We start from the raw sequence: 16,927 nt of genomic DNA, 5'->3' as shown, positions 1-16,927 counted from the left end.
CTTGATTTGCTCGAGCAGGTCCACATCTCTCTCATGTTGAGGACACCAGAACTGTACACAATACTCCAAATGGGGTCTCATGAGAGCAGAATAGAGGGGCAGAATAATTCCTTTGACCTGCTGGTCATGTTCCTTTTGATGCAGCCCAATATACAGGTGGCTTTCTGGGCTGCAAGCACACACTGCCAGATCACATTGAGCTTTTCATCAACCATTTGACCCCAGGCTAATCACAATTGATCCCAATCTAATCACAGCTAACCTAGCTACCTACATCCATTCTCCTACCTTTGAAAAATAAATGCAATGTGGACTTGCTTAGGCTGCCCTATGAATTTGAGGTAGTTAAGCAGCACTTTTCTTGAGGTTTAACCTGTCTGCTGTTTGTTCATATCACAACACAAAAGTATTGTAACTTTTACAAAAGCTTTTTTGGCAATGGTGTTTCCTATACCAGAGACAGGACAAAATAGGATCAAGCCAGGGAGTGGGAACTGAAAATACTACTAGTTTCTCCATTTTTTTCCCCATGTACAAGTAACTGTGAAGGTCTGTGCACTAATGTTTGATTTTCCTTTCAAACCTATATTGAAAAATATTGTGAAGTACCTCTCCCTCAAAACACCACTAAGACAAGACTGTCTGCTAGCTCTTCAAAGACTCAGAGGAAACTTCCACTTCACATAAATGCCTGCTACCCTCTCCTATTTCAGACCCTTATTTTTGCCACCTGCCAAAAAAGCAAATAAAAATTTCTGACCTAATGTAACACAGATTTTCAGAAAGGAGAAAATTAACATACTGGACTTTATTATCCCCAGTTCTTGTCCACAATCCTTTCTTTAATGACTAAAAAAGACTCTCTGATGTCTGCAAAGCCCATTTGACCTAGAATGCTGCTGCTATTGCTAAACTGCTTTTCATCCTCTCCTTTTTGGCACTCTCTTGAACCTACTCGTTCCTTGCTTTTATAAAAGCCTTGTTTGGCTGCTCTGACAACTCTACACCATAGCCAGTAACCAGCCTTCCTTATTCAAAGAGATCAGATGTCGCAAAAGCAACATAAAGAGCAAAATGCTCTTTGACAGGAAAAGGATCGTGTGTCAAAGTAGATCTTTCCTTGATTAAACCAGAGAACATTGCCACTTGGCTTAGAGAAGGATTGATTTTAAAGAGTGAATCAGTAGTGTGAGTTGTTCATTTCCTTTCCTATACAATAAAGAATGAGAGTGGGACTTTCACAACAGTTCTTGATCTTCACTATCTGAGATTAACAGCAAGCTAGAATGACTCACAGGGTGCTGTCCTGGCTCTAGTCAGTCCTTTAATTAGGTGTGGGGAGAGGGGCAGTGTGCCTAAACCCTGAAGTTCAAAAAGCAGACAATGTAGATTAGAGGAGCAGGATAACATGGAAATATATGCAAGAGCACATAATATATAGCTTCAGATTTGCACTTCATAAATCACCATGTGTAACACTGGTAACATGCCGTGATCAATAATGGGGCTCTTTGGAGGCTTTGTGGGAAAGGAAAATCTAGATCTAAAACCAGGCACTGCCCAATATAATGAACCTGGTGAAGAAATAAACCACTTTCCACATTTTGCTGAGAATTACTAGTCTTAAGTGATAGATTTTGGCAATCAGCACCCTTTACAGAGGCGATCAGCTTCCATTCAAGCACACCACAGAATCTAAACAAATGGACTGTGAAGGTGATTTTCATGAGCCACCTTAGAGAACACACTCTATAAAATTGCCTGAAAAGCGTATGCGGTGTAACGATTAAACCCAGAAATGATTAGTGCACCTATGCAATAAAACAATGTTTTATTAGGTGATTTTTAAGACCCCAGAAAAAAAGCCATTTGCTCAACTACTCTTTTTAAACTTCACCATCTTTATCCTCTGTGCACTCTGTTCTACCAATTTATTCTCTTCCTTAAGTTTGTCTGTTAACAGTTTCATAAAATATCTACTACAATTTTGTATTTCTAGCATAATCTAGAGAAGAAAAACATAAGACATGTTTGTGTTGTAATTATACTTTCCTTCCCCAGAGACTAGCTGCCAGCAAAATCAGCAAAGAGACAGAAAAATCCTAACCCTAAACCAAACACACACACACAGACATACAAACACACACACACTTTTGTGGGATTTAAGAACTCTTTCCATAGTACAGAGACACCACTCCACTCACAGCTGTGTATTTACTTTTGATTAAAAAGTCAGGAAGTGTGGAAAAGAATCAGGTCAATCTGTAATAAGCTATCTATTACTGAAACCAGCAGGTATTACATAAAAATAAAAGCTTTTAACAGTTGCTTTCTATTTATGGGGACAAAGTATACTTGCCTTGTGCATATGGCACTTCTATTGAGAACCGCTGCACAAATAAGAAAATACAGTCTTAGTACCTTCCTAACAATGCAGACTTAGGCATTAATGGCAACATTAGGCAGTAATGGCAACAAATACTGGTTTTGCTTAATATGAAAAGCAAAGAGTGAACTCCAGACTGGAGCAGTGGTTAATAAAATGGGATTTCATCATTCTTGCATAGTTTTTTCTTATCCATTCTTGCAGCACCTCAGTGCATTCAGATCTGTGATTGCTGCCATTCAGTTCCCCCATACATCATTTTCCCTTACATCACCTTCTATCCCTGTGGGGGATAGCATCTGTAGCATCATCTGAAGTCAGACAGAGCCCTGAGAAAATTAAATGTTTCATGCACAAACCACCTGTCTAACTTACAATTAGGGCTGCACAAAATAACTCCATTTAATTGGACATGCTTCAGCCAAACCACCAATAACATAAATACTTTCACAGAAGTTTTTCAGCAGTTAACTCCAAATTTAGATATGAGAACATCTTCACGCACCTCTGCGCTATAAAGACACAAAGGTCTACTCTGACCTCTTTTGATGCACATTAACTGACTCCTCTTGGACCTCCTGACCAATAGACCTGCTTCCCTCTCCAACATTCCAATAACAGGCTTTAAAATACACTTAGGCTGGTGGTTTACTTTGGCAATTTTATTTCCAAAAATATTTGAACCCAAAAGACCATGTTTCTTTTTTGAGTTTAGCTATACCTTTTACTGAACATTCACATTCAATTACTCTGCTATCACATTTCTCACAGCTGCAAGACATCCAATGACGTCCATAAAAGTATATACCTGGAGAGACACTGTTTGGGAATACCTGAACACTTCTCATCATTAAGACATTCTACCTTCTGAAACTGCCCAGTGAAGAAAGAATTGTTCTTGCAGACAACAAAACTGAGGACCAGAGTACCCCCTGAAAATCTTGTGTGAGACAGGTACCCTTCACAGGGGCATTGTACCATTTTGTAAGGACATTTCCTATGTGCTCTGAAGGCCAGATTTCCCTGGTGGGATGAAGGCAAATCAAGAGCAATGAGGCCAGGACAGTGCATGCCAAGCCCATTTACCACCTAAAACGCTGCCAGGCACTGTGAGCTACGCTAGCAACAAAGCACCATAAACACAGTGAAGAATCCCATTAAGGCAGTTGGTTGTATGGATGGATGGTAAGAGACAGACTCCCCTTCTGCTAACACAGACCTAGCCAAGAATCACTGCATCAGGCAAGAATCAACTGCAGAGTTATCAAGAACTCCACTGCCAGCTCTGGATATGAGGTTATCTTTTTTAGCAGCAAGCACTGAAGCTCTCCCTGGGAGCCTGATAAGGAGGGGACTATTCAACAGGTACAGAACAAAGTGCTCACTGGAGAGCTCTGCTGTCATGCCACCACTCCTCTGACAGCAGATGGACTAGATCAGAGTATGTCAGATATAAGCAGAGATGGAATACTTAAGTCAGTGCTGGATTTCATCCGCTCTTTCCTAGTCCTCTTGTGAAGTCAATTATCTCATCAATCGTGCTTTGCCCTGGGGCTCTCTTTCCCTATTAACTTGAAGAAATGCAAACATGCAAGAGTGGTAACTCGATGTTATGCTCTGTACTGATTTTCAGATAGTAAAATGTTAGAGTGTCATCTCTGGTGCTATGGTGAACAGTAGCCTGATGCAAGAAATGGGTCACCACCTGAACACCCACTTGGAATAGATTTTCCCCTTCCGTATTTTGCGCTGTTGGCATCAGATCCTGCTTACACTTCAGTAGCTGGGTTTTACCACTGACTTCAATGGGAGCAGGATTGGACCGCTCACTGATCAAAATGCAAAGCTGCAGGTATCTCATGCATGGGATGAATCCCCACAGGGAAAATTTGTCTGCATTTTTATTCATGTGAAGCATTTTAAGGCTTTCATTTACACAGTTCATTCAATAATAACGTGCATGCTGCATAATGGGGTACCTGATTAAGCATGCTTAAGTGCTTTGCTGGATCAGGGCCATTTCTAGAATTTGAAGGTTCAGTATGATCATACCCTCAAAACAGACAAGCTAGTTTGGGGAATTTTTCACCTGAGTTAATAGGCTTAATTAGGATCAGCATAAAAGGTCATTTTTCCTACAGGAGATTTGGAAATGTCTTTGAGTTTCTCTCTTTTTAGCATGAGTTCCTATAGAAATTAGACTGAGAAGGTCACCCTGTTGTAGGTTTGTATGTCTATGAAAGCCTCCAGTAACTTTTAACTGGCTGACAACTTCTGAATTAGTCAGGAAGGATACAGCCTAAAGTTCAGTCCCAAAAGTTTCAAAAAGAGATGGAAGGACAGAACAAGGAGACTTTCTTCATATATGTGCTGACATAAAAGCTCATTCTCTATTATTTACCAGGCACACCTCAGGGAAGGATGCTGTGAACAATAGCAAAGTTTCAAGAGGGTGGTGGGGTTTAGGTACCAGAGAACCGAGCTATTAAAGTAGAAGTCTAAAAGAAATGCTTAGGGAATTACTTGATGGGGTCAGGAGCAGGTAGGAAGAAGAAAACAAAGAAGGGGAAAAAAAAAAGAAAAGAAAAATTCCCAAAGTCTAACATCATTTTGGTTCTGAAAAGATGTTGAAACTTCTAGGAATTTCTCCCCCATCTATTTTTTTTCCTTTTTTATCTATTATTATCCCTTTACTATTGTCTTTCCTTCTCCTTATTATCCCTAAAAATTAAAAAAAAAAATGGCAAGGATTGTGTTCAGAAAAAGTTTTAGCAGGTGTGACTGGCCACTGTTCAACTTTGTACAGTACAATTTGTACAGTAATGCTCAAGCATTAAACATTATTTTCATTTTCCTGACTGCTCATAACTTCAGCATGAGATTGTAAAACTCTCCTCTCACCTTAGAGTGGCCTTATTGGATCAGCACAGAATCAAGCTGTCCCTTCCAACCCTTGGGATTCTGTGATTTGTTATATCTCTTTACACTACAGCATCTAAATTTAAAGACTTCTGTCTCCATAGCTTTCAGCCTGCTCATTTTCTCACAGGCACTAATTTAACTCTGTGGAAAAACCACAAGGAGTTTCCCATGTGTGAGGATTTTTTGTGTAAAAAAATGCAATCGATACATTGCCAATCCTTGTTATTATGAATGCTGACATGTATTTGATGTGCCCTGAAAGTGAAGAAAAGCTTTCTTAGTACCTTGGTACAATCTGTGTCCTTTGTAAGAGCAGACTGAAGACAAATGATTTTATATGAGGAACACCTGAAACGCATTGATTAGCTTGCTGAATACAGAACAGGAAAGCTGCCAGGTACACATGAAGCTGGGCTTGTCCACAGGGGAGTGGAGCAAACAGACAAATTGCGTGCTTTTTTTTTTTTTTGTTAACGTGTTCATCTGGAAAACTTGGACACTTAAACCTCTAAATTTCTTTAAGTGATTGGTCAGTTAACCAACATATTGTTCTTGCTTCCTTAAAGCAAGAAGGAAAGGGTTTGAAAAGGTAAAAAAATATAAAGTTATAAATAATCAATAAAATGTTGACATATGTTGTATTTAATTGAAACAAGATTTATCGGGGGAGGGGGGAATCCTCTTTTTGGGAAGAAAGCAGGATACCTGGTAAAAAAGAATTGTGTCACTTCTGAGCTAACATGTCCAAGAGACTGGTAATACCCAAACAGGGTTTCACAATAAAACCAAAATATTGGTGCATTCATGCAATAGTCCCCAAAGTCATATCTACTCCCAGCAACACTAGGAATTGATACAGGCTCAGCCCTCTACAGCCCTTAGCAGTCCACTGTAAGGCTTTCTGTAGAACAAATCAAGTATAAGAGTCTGTTTAGCTTCCAAATTGCTTCATGTCTTACAAGTAGAAGCCAAGTAAAGAAAGTTATAATCTTGACCTTAATGCTGGTAGATTAGTTTTTATTACAGTATTTATAATTCTATAGTTCTTCATAATTCTTATAATTTATGAAGTATAAGAATTCTTAAATTCTTAAATTCAAGTCTTGACCGTTTCACTTATACAAACACCTTACAGAGCTGTGGCATGTTTTCACTTAGTTACGGAAAAAATATTGAAAATATTTCTCCATTAGTTTTCATGTTTTTACAAATAAAATAGGATTTTCCCCTTCAGTTTTTAACTTCTCAAAGGAAAAAACTGACAAAGGAAACAATCATGGGAGAGACAAGAAGTAAAATGGTAACCTACATGTTGTAAAAAACAGCTATCAATGATAATTTCCATTACATGCTTTAACCGAAAAAAACTCTTGTTTTGTTTGCTGTAATATGTAAGCAGATACTCCACCAGTCCTTCACTGCTCATGGGAGGTTACCAACCATTTAGCATCTTTACCTTCACCTTTTAATCACAACAGTGTTAAAAGAAATAAAAATTAGTCTGTCTTAGTCCTCCTTTCTCATTCTTTCCTTGGTCTTCTTTTGTTTTAGGTCTTTGTCCTCCATTACACCCCACCTTTGCTTATGGTACAGTAGGTTGGAAAGTAATTCTTTCATCCATGCCAGGAACCAATTATGGAATCCACAAAAGGAGCTGACAAAAGAGACTCTGTCTCTGCTCTCAGCCTTTTGCTCCCTCAGGCCCTAAAACCCAGAAGTGAATGTGCATGGCCAGAATTCTCAATTTCTTAGAAGAAAGCAGGCAGGCATTTTAGTCAGTGTTTACTGGCTTAGAAGTGGTAATAGGAAAAGCTGAGTACAAGCAACTCTAAAGATGGACAAGAACTTTGGAATGGGTGTTATCACCTACCTGGAACAGAGAACACAAAAACTTTCAACAGTTTGCTTTATGTAGCTCCCTGTGCATTCCCCGCATTTGAACCAGTAGGATCTTGCACTACAAATTTCAATGCCATTTCAAATGCCAACCTTCCAGTTTGATCTGGCCAACACATAATGTGCAGCTCAAGCATAACTTCAAATGCCTACCCAGGATTAAAGTTCTCACACACACACTCACACCACATACATGTATTTGGATGGACATAGATGTTTAGTCCAGCTTGGTACTGATAAACCATAAGTGTCTCTGTTTGTATGGGTGTGATGGTTTCTTCATATTCCACTGTTTGAGTACAACAGAGTATGTTTAAGATTACACTTTGTTATTGAAGGTACAGCTCACATAGTTAAACTGCTCTTATTTTAACTAAGGAAGAGGGAAATAGGGAATTTGGTTACACTTAGAATAAACTTTCACAGTTTATCCACGAATCACTTGAATTTCAGAGCTGACTACAAGGGAATTATAAGAGAAATGTCTTTACATTTAGTCAGGACGAGAATTGCAAAGCTAAGATTTATTCCACATTCTATGAAATAGGTAAATTACCACTTAAACCCCTAAATAAAAGGAAATGAGGCTAGAAAGACTGTTTAATTTACTGGAGTCTAGTTCTGTATAATGTAACCAGAAAATAATTTGTTATATTCAAAGGAACTGTGCTCCCTTATAATAGGACTGATTTCTTGTTCAGAGTCTGCAGAATCACAGGTATTATTTCCAACACAGGCAGCAGCAGCAGAGTGAACATGAGTGAATACAAAATACCCCCTTTTCAACTGGTGTTACCTTTACCCAGGACTGAGTCTCCTGCTTCAGAACTTTCTCAAGGCATGAGAAAATGAATCAGATTTGTTGACCGAAACTTATAATTTTCTTATTAGAACTGAACAGGAAAAAAAAGAACAACAACCAAACCAAAACCAACAAACTTTCATGTTCAAGGAACATTTAAGGGATATAAAAGACTCAGTAGTTGATACCTATTCAGTATGTTATTAACTTCTAAAGTAGTTCATTCTTGCTAATGGGCTTGGTCCTTTCAACAGTCATTTACCACTTGAAGTCAGAGCATTACAGAAGAATATGCAATAATCAAGGAATAAAGAGCTGATTCTTGCATAGAAAAATACAGGATCACCTTCTCCCTTCTCCACTTCAGCAAAAATCAGCAGAGCTTATTATGTGTAAGCTCTTTTGGATAAACAAAGAATTAACTATGTCACATTGTGTTCTCTCAACTTCTTACGAATTTTAACAGTGGACTTCTCTAGCCACAGAAAAGGTGCAATACAGAAGCTTATCTGTGTACAGTATATGAGATACCTGAATGAGAAATGTGTAAACAGTTACAGCAAGTTTGTCTCACTGTCCTTAAGGGGGGAGCTCATAGTTTTGCAGTGACATTAGAAAACAACATGGCTGTAATTTTCAAGGGATGGGATAAGTTACATTCTGTCTTCTAAAATAACATGTATTTTAGTATGGAAAGTTAAATGGTGCCTACTGCATGTACTAAATATATATTGAGAGTCACAGTAGTGACTGGAAGCCAAGTACAGAAGACAGAACTGGTGTCTTATATACACACACGGCCCAGCTCTCACAAAGAGGCACTTTTATACTGGGATGGAACAATAAAGAGGGCTTAAAATGGCTGTAAGCTTAAATGATGAGTGCATGAGAATCACAGCCATAGAGTTTACTTTATAAATGCAGAATACAGGGACAGATGATAGACATATGATAGATTGCATGGCCATATGTTTAAATGCATCGTAGGTCTTTGCAATTCATCATACATTTTGGACTGGATGAGTTCTATACCAGTCACTCTCCCCTGGCACTTATTTGAGCACTCTAGATGCCACGGACACTTTTAAATAGTTCCAGTTAAAAATGAACAAAAAAGGAGAAATACTTATTTTTCCATTCATATATTCAGAATATTTTCTCCATATTTTACCTGCCCAGAAAAAAAATTTAGTTCTGGACCAATAACGTATTTTCTAAAGATAAAAATGGAATGAGTTCAAAGTTTAATATTCTACAGCCTTGTCGCTTGAAATGAAAAAAAAAAAAAAATCCAGCTGCTCAGTGAGAAAGACAACATTCATTTCAATCCTCAAAGATTTCAATCTTAAGGGAAGAAAAAGAAAGCACTGCATGTAGAAAAGACATTTAAGGATGTTTGGAGAGTCTCTGAATTCTAGATTTGAGCCTGTGAATGACTGAAGTGCTGGTAATGAAGTCATTTCTCTGTGAAAGAGGATAGATACTAACACAATCTGCTCATGCTTTTAAAATGCTAAAACTCAAGCTGATAAATCTTTCTAGCAGAATATGTCTTCCTATACTGGCACCAAACCTGACCTACTCCTGTGCACTTTTTTTAAGCACAGACACCAGCCATATACACTAATTTCCACACCTTGTACAGAGCTGCCATAAATACACCGACAATATCTATGCAATGTAATAACCGACCCAATACGCCACCACCCTTTGCAAGAATGCCTAGAGCAAAAGTTTGAGATTACATCTGGAAGATGCCAACACTGTGGCATCACCTCTAAATACGATTTTATCTTAATTTTCCTATTTGCAATGAAAGTGATAAAAAAAATCAAGAAAAAAACACTTATTTTTTCTTTTTGGTTGTTGAACAAAACGACTCAGTAAAATTCTGCTTAATTTCATGGCACACTTAAAGAATTGAAAATCTTCGTGTAAGTGGGGTATCTATTAGCTTACAACTTTAGCATTATTCCTCCTTGCTACCTCCTGCAGATGTGTGACAACATCGGCTCCCTCTGGTGGTCAACATAAAAAAACATTTATACGGCCATTCAGTACAACCTGTGCACCGGGAAACTGAATCTGTTTCTAATGCACTGGATTTCGTAGGAGTTGAGCCCATTCATCAGGTATCAGAATGGGTTTATTCATAAATTACACATCTGTCCTTATTTCCTATGAGCACTGAATGTCACTGCCATTGGAGTCATAATAGTGGAATTTGTTTTGATTTATAAGCTACCTATGCATTTACTTGTCCTGAAAGGGCTCAAAAGTATTTTCCAGTTTGGGGTTTGGTTTGGTTTGTTTGTTTTTCACCCAGATACCTTGCCATGAAGGACAGTTTCAGCAATGCTGTTTGGTAGTGCAGATAAATCCTGAATGTATTATATGTGTTTCTTACTAATTTTGGCAAGAATTTTGATGAAAATTTGTAGTATAGTTGTAGTATAGTATTGGTCAATTTGTTACCAACTTCTCCATGTCATTTTCATTACACTTCTAGTGTGTCCATGGTTAAAATAAAAGAAGTAAACCCAGTGTCCTTTCACATCAATGCTAACCTAAGACTCCACCAAACTGACCTAAACTGACATATCTTCCATTCATTGGTAATGACAGAAGAGCTCTCATTCTCTTCCAGAAGCTGAATCGAGGCGACATTAGAAATCCTGGATCGAAGCCTGGAACAAGTGGGGATTCCCCAACTGCACCTCAGCATTGAGCTGATGCTCATGAACTAAACTTCCAGCAAGTTCACATTCCCATAATCACACTTTGTTTAAGCACACACACCATGAATGAATTTACAGTTGTGAAACAAGAGTATCTATGCAATTCCACCGAACAGATTTGGATTTTAGGAGTGTCACTGAAAGGTTCTTCCCACACTGTATGTAATACTAGGAGGTTTTAAACATACTAATACTAGAAGTATAATTTCTTTTCTTCTTTCTTTCTTGTTTTAAACTTTTGTTTAATACTATGTATACCTGGCACTTACGAAACTGTGAAACAGAGGATATGAACTGACATAAGCAAGGCATTTCTTTTTTTAGTTCAGAAAGGGAGAGCTGGCTAACTTAAACTGGTCATTAAAATATTTTACACGGGAATTTTACAGAAAATGATAATCCCCACAAAAATATTTTTAGAGGCAACTTTTGCATTTTAATTAGAAACAAAACAAAAAACAAAACAACCCCCCCCCCAACCAAACCCAAACTAAGTTAAGGACAAGTAAGGAACTTCTTGAGTTTTCACCAAGAGTATTCAGGACTTTGAGTAGACCACCTAAAACCAGAGCTTTTCACAGCAAACCTGTCTGCTCTGTGGAGAGGGATCACAGATGTATTCCTTCAAGGCAAGGAAACTTTCATCAAAAATCTCATTTTGTTGAAAACTCAAACCTCCTTTAAGCTAAACTGGTGTCTATGCGAAGAACTGCTTTTACAATACACTGTACTTCTACACTGTACACAATGTAAGAAGCTTTGTTTCACCACTTCGTTATGCCATTTTTATACTAGTCTGAACTCCACAGGGCATGTAACTCTATGGAGTTACAAATAGGATGTAAATAGAGTAATAAGAATAGGTAAATTACATTCTTAATCTTCACATTGTGAACACCTACTAAGTTGGGTTTTTTTAAGAGAAGACTTACAATTAAACCATTGTCTTGTCTTAAGAAGTATTACAAAGTACCTGGCAGCGCAGAGAGTTCAGTTCTGCTCCACCTTTATTAGAAGACCCTTAGGGTATTGAGTATACTTTGTGAAGCATCACTTATTAACTAACATGTTATATTTGTATTAAAAACCGTCAAACCCCTTTTTAGTCATGTTTCGCATTATCTGTAGGAATGCTTTGCTTTCTTATTCTCCATTTTGCCTGCCTGGAAAGGATTCAAGATGAACGTGATTATTTGCTTGAGGGTAAAACAATAATTTTTCATCATTTAAATTAGAGTTATGTATTGCAACTCACTCATTTAAATAACATAAATGTCTTAAATCACCGTACATGTGAGGTCAGAATAGTTCTGGGTGTGTGCACCATTGCAACTCATAAAACCGATGTTTATAGTTCAGAATGATTAAAAATACATGTCTTACAGGCCGTTCATATAAAGAACTTTCTTCAGCACAAAGAAGTTTTTGGTAAGTACAATCCTATAGTTGATATTTTAATTATAACTCACTGAGTATTCCTAGTACAACTGTAAAAAGGAGACTTGTGGAACAAGATGCATCTTGAGCAAACAGTGTTTGCATCTTTTGGTACAGAAATAGAACACACACCTTGATTTCCACAGGATGTCTCCATCAACAAGATAAAATTACTCGTATTAAGCATCAGGATGAAAGCAGAAGTAAAGCCTATGAATCAGTGCATTTGGTAGTGGTTCTTAGTATTCCTTTTAGGCCCCTTACAGATCCAACAGATCTGTTTCTTTTTTCTTGGCAGCTTGATTAATAGCCAAGATATAGAAAGAATCTTGCACTTCAACTTGACTAAGCCATGCCCAGATCTTGTTTTGTTCCAAAGGAACAAAACATATTGAGTGAAGGAAAAATAGAATATGTCAGAGAATGTAAAATGTTACATGTTACATCTAGGCTAACAGAAAAATATGAAAAATGCTTTTAGGAAGTTTTCATTAAATCTTTAAACAGTATTGAAAGTAAGACACCCCATCCCAAAACACAATCTTTGCAAAGCCAAATGAAATTAAACATGGCTCAAAATAAAAAGAACCTTTTGAAAAAGAACAGACAAATGTGCGGATAACCTTTCTCAGGCTGATATATAGATTTACGTAACACAGCATTCAGTTCTGGAGCGTACATCTCACAAATGAGTATGAACCACAGCCAAAAATAATCAATAGTAATTAAAAGAGAATGTGCAAGTTTAAAAAGAAAGGAAGCCAAAATCTCAGTCAGAAGAAAAAAAAAAAGGTTCTTTTTCCAGCAGGGGAGGAAGGAAGGCAACAGAAGAATCAGGGTAGCAGAGGCAACAGAAGGTTCAGAGGTATGAAGATCATAGGAAGAGGCAAGGTCTGTCAGACGCGCTTGGTATATGAAGGGAATGATGCACAACAGTAAACTGTTGGGGGAAAAGAGTAAAAGGATAAAATTATAAATATTGTGTAGGTGAGACAGCAGAATGGCATTCATGCTCAGTAACAGTAAAGAACCAGACACCCAAAGGATGTGGATACATGCATTAAAATCCAGAATCCAACAGATGCTCTGAGACTAACTCCCTGGGTCCATGCACAAACTAACTCAATCCCAAAAGCACAACACACCTACTGATACATGTCTATGAATTCTTCTTTACTTCGCCTGAATTTTCATTCTCCAGAAGGTACAAGATTGATGATGTAGTAGACTCAACTTCATTCTTTAGTCTCAGAACAGGATGGATGATTAGATGGAGCGATGGTAGTGCTGTAAGTTTCCTAACTCACACTTGCAAATTTTTTGCTTTAAAGTCCATCTCCAAGAGAAAAGGCTGGGTCACTTCCCAGGTGCCTTCTGAGACAGTGCACTATGAGGGCCCCATAAAATTACCTATTCAGCAGCCTGCAGTTCTCAATTAATTTAGAACCACAGGTAAGAAAATGTAGTTTCCTCTCTATGAGTTTCTCTACCTATTTTTGCTTCAGGTTAACAAAGTCCAACCCTTCTAAACTATCCCTAATGACTGTGAAAGACAAGATATATATTAAGGTGACTAAAGAAATATGACTGAATTGCTTGTGAAATTGTCACAGCCTTTGTCAAGTGGATTGTATTACCTATTAATATATCAAGGCTACAGTGAAAAACATAAAAAAATGGATATGAGGGCAAGGCTCCATTCTGTTAACCTACTATTATCCATCAACTAGTAGCAGACATGTCATCTCTTCAAAACAACTGGTAAATGCTTATACCTACTCCTTCATCCTTTTCAGATTTTCTGGTTAAGTGATGATTGATTATTTTGATCTATAGTTAAAATCAAAGACATGTTCAAATCATTATTTCACTTCTTTAAAGACAGAGCACATTCTGAAATTTTAAAATCAAACAGTTGTCAAACCCTTACCCAGTGTGAACCCTGAATTCACTAGCACTTTACCCACTGTCAGAGTGAAAACTTTTAGCTCCAGGATCTTGTTCTATAAGAAGGTGATTTTTCTATTCTTTTTCAAACAGCTTTTAATTTCTTAGTGCAACTCTTAATGATAGTTCATAATAAGTGAAATAAAGGGCTAACCATGGGTTCACAGGAATATTGCAGTTATTCTGATTAGTTAGTTGAAAACGTTTCAAGGCAGCATGTTTTAGTTGCTTGCCCAGGTGCAGCAATCTTTCAATATGTGCATTCTTTACCTGAGTTAAGCAGCACAGAGCTTACTATTGACTCACTTAGTGGGAACTTCACAAACTATGTAACATAATCAAACACCATGCAACAGAGCTGACAATCTCCATTTTTCTGCGTTCCCAAAGTGCAGTTAGTCTTAGAATCACAGGTCATGAACAATCTGATTAGTAAGACAGGGAAAGAAATAGGATCCCATATAATTTTAGACATGTATACAACATGCAGCTAAGGGTCTACCAGACCTAAGTTAAGAGGAAAGCTCATGTAATGAGAACAGAAAGATCAAAGAGAAAAAACTACGAGGAACTTTCGTACTCTTGCTTTGTAGAAAAGACTCTTACGATTAGAGTCAGAAAAGCCCAAGTATCTTACTAAAAGCCCTATTCATGAATGACTTACACTCTATGTAAGTTTGGAAAACTCCACGAAGAGTGACTATCACCATCCTCTATGAAATCAAAGTTCCTCAACAAGGGTTTCGCAGAGCACAGGGGAACAACTGTGTGTTTGCTGGGAAGGAACGAGGGGTGAGGCACAATGCCCCACAGACAGTGGCAGATGGTATGGAACAAGAACTTAAACTCCACACGATTACAGAATTTTAATTTCTGACTTGGAATTTCATCTTGTGAAAGATAAACTGCTGCTGACAGTCACCCACTCAGTGAAGGAAGACTGCAATCCTCATCTGAGAAAGCTGTTTTAAGAGTGATTTTTAGAACAAACATGCCTTTCATCAATAGCTAGCATCAGTAGCTTATCCACGTTACCACCTTGTTCTATGAGAAAACACATTTACTGAGGTTAGTTAGGAAGATTGAAAACTGTTCTTTGAATCCACCGCCAAAGTCCTATTTGCAATGCTTGAGGCGTTCTCAGGCAATAAGAAACATCATTGCAAAACTCTGTTCTTATACTGCTCAATCACTACAGTATCTAAGCACCTTTCAGAATGGCATTAAGCAATATAATTAGCATCTGTCATACATGCTGCTTTCTTTCATGGGTACATCTACACGTATTTCTCTTGTGTAAATTATATACGTATCTTTATCTAGGTAGAGCACAGTGTAATTATAAAGCTCAAGTTGGCCCTCTTCAACACTCATGCTTTAAGCCTAAAGTAAGTATGCACTAAGCACTGTTCTTTCGCTCTCGGAGAATAATAAAAGCTCATGCTACATTTCCATGTACAAGCTTCATCAAATCCTTTCAGCTGGGATATTGTGCTTAAGAGCAAACGATCAGGCCGATAAAATCAGGGCTGCATTGATTAAAGGGTATCTGATCACCAAAGTAGATCAGAAAAGCATTGCAAAATAACAGTGGTAGAAACTCAAATGAAGTGTTAAGTATTAATGCAAAGAAGGCCACAATGTATTTTTAATGAAAAATATTTTAGGGAAGCTGATGGTATCTAGCAAAAATAAAAAAATGAAAAGGTTTTAAGTATGATATGGTTTCTGTGCATATGCAAGTGAAAATGAGTTAGGGTTAATCCTCAATAAGATTCACGTTTTCTGTTAGCATGATCTCCTTGATTTTATTCTTTTCCCACAAATAAAACTTGTCAATCTGTATTTCCTCAGCACAAATTCAAAAATAATGCTACAGATTTAGCAGCTGTCCAACAACAAAACACCCACATTCATGTAACAGAGAACTGCTACCTGCAGATTAAGTTTGGTAAAGAAAATGTCCTGGAAAAAGTTTTGTTAAATAGTAGAGACATTTCTCTATCCCATTGTTAGGAAACACCTCCTGGCCTTCAAAGGAAGCATGTTCATGAGAAGCCATAACATGCAGAGCTTCGCTGCCTTTACAGGATCTACATGGGTGTGCAGGGCAAGCCCACAGGGAACACGATACGCGATCAAAGACTTGGACTGTGTACAAAGATTTAAAGACAATCAATGGATAAGCACAAAAAAGTAGCGTGAAAACATGCTTTTCACAAATACACAAGGTGTGGAAAGGATCATATTTCTTTGTCTGATAACTGTTACGCCACAAGGGGCAGAGTCACACAAAAGACTACCCAGAGATGGCAAGGAAGATGCACCCATTAGGACAGGAAGGCCTTTAACATACACCTCCTGTAAATGGTTTAATTTTGCTAAGGCAAACACCCTGTAGTTTTCAACCTAGACTGACAGACCTATTGACTCTCAAAGGAACTCTTATCTGGAGAGACAGAAAACACGGTCCAGAAAACCAAACATGGACAACTAATACAAGAGAACAGCTTTTTGCTTCCAGCTGCACAAAGTCACAAGGTTTGATGGCTGTTTTTAAATGTTTCCATACAATGGCCAGGTATCATCCAAAAACACTGTCTCCAAACAAATGTTTTGGTTACTTTGTATTAACGAGTTACACTGCATTGGACATTTTAGAAAACTGGATTAAAGGTTGGATAAAAAGGGGAAAAAGAGACATGTATATCTAGAGAGCAGAGAGGAAAGTCTGGAAAAGGTACCCCTGACAGTAACCATCAAAGGAGTGGAAATGCAAATACATGTATTTTCAAACAT

At 37.7% G+C, this 16,927-nt stretch overlaps 1 protein-coding gene across 1 annotated transcript in view; it reads right to left on the bottom strand.

The window, feature by feature from the left end:
• The window catches only part of COBL (cordon-bleu WH2 repeat protein), a gene marked incomplete at its 5' end in the record, with an annotated part of 115,293 nt that overhangs the window by 30,621 nt on the left and 67,745 nt on the right, over window positions 1-16,927 (bottom strand). The window lies entirely within an intron of this gene.

This window comes from Melopsittacus undulatus, chromosome 1 (assembly GCF_012275295.1).
Source record: "Melopsittacus undulatus isolate bMelUnd1 chromosome 1, bMelUnd1.mat.Z, whole genome shotgun sequence".
Classification (NCBI taxonomy): Eukaryota; Metazoa; Chordata; class Aves; order Psittaciformes; family Psittaculidae; genus Melopsittacus; species Melopsittacus undulatus.
This window is presented reverse-complemented; position numbering and strand designations above follow the sequence as displayed.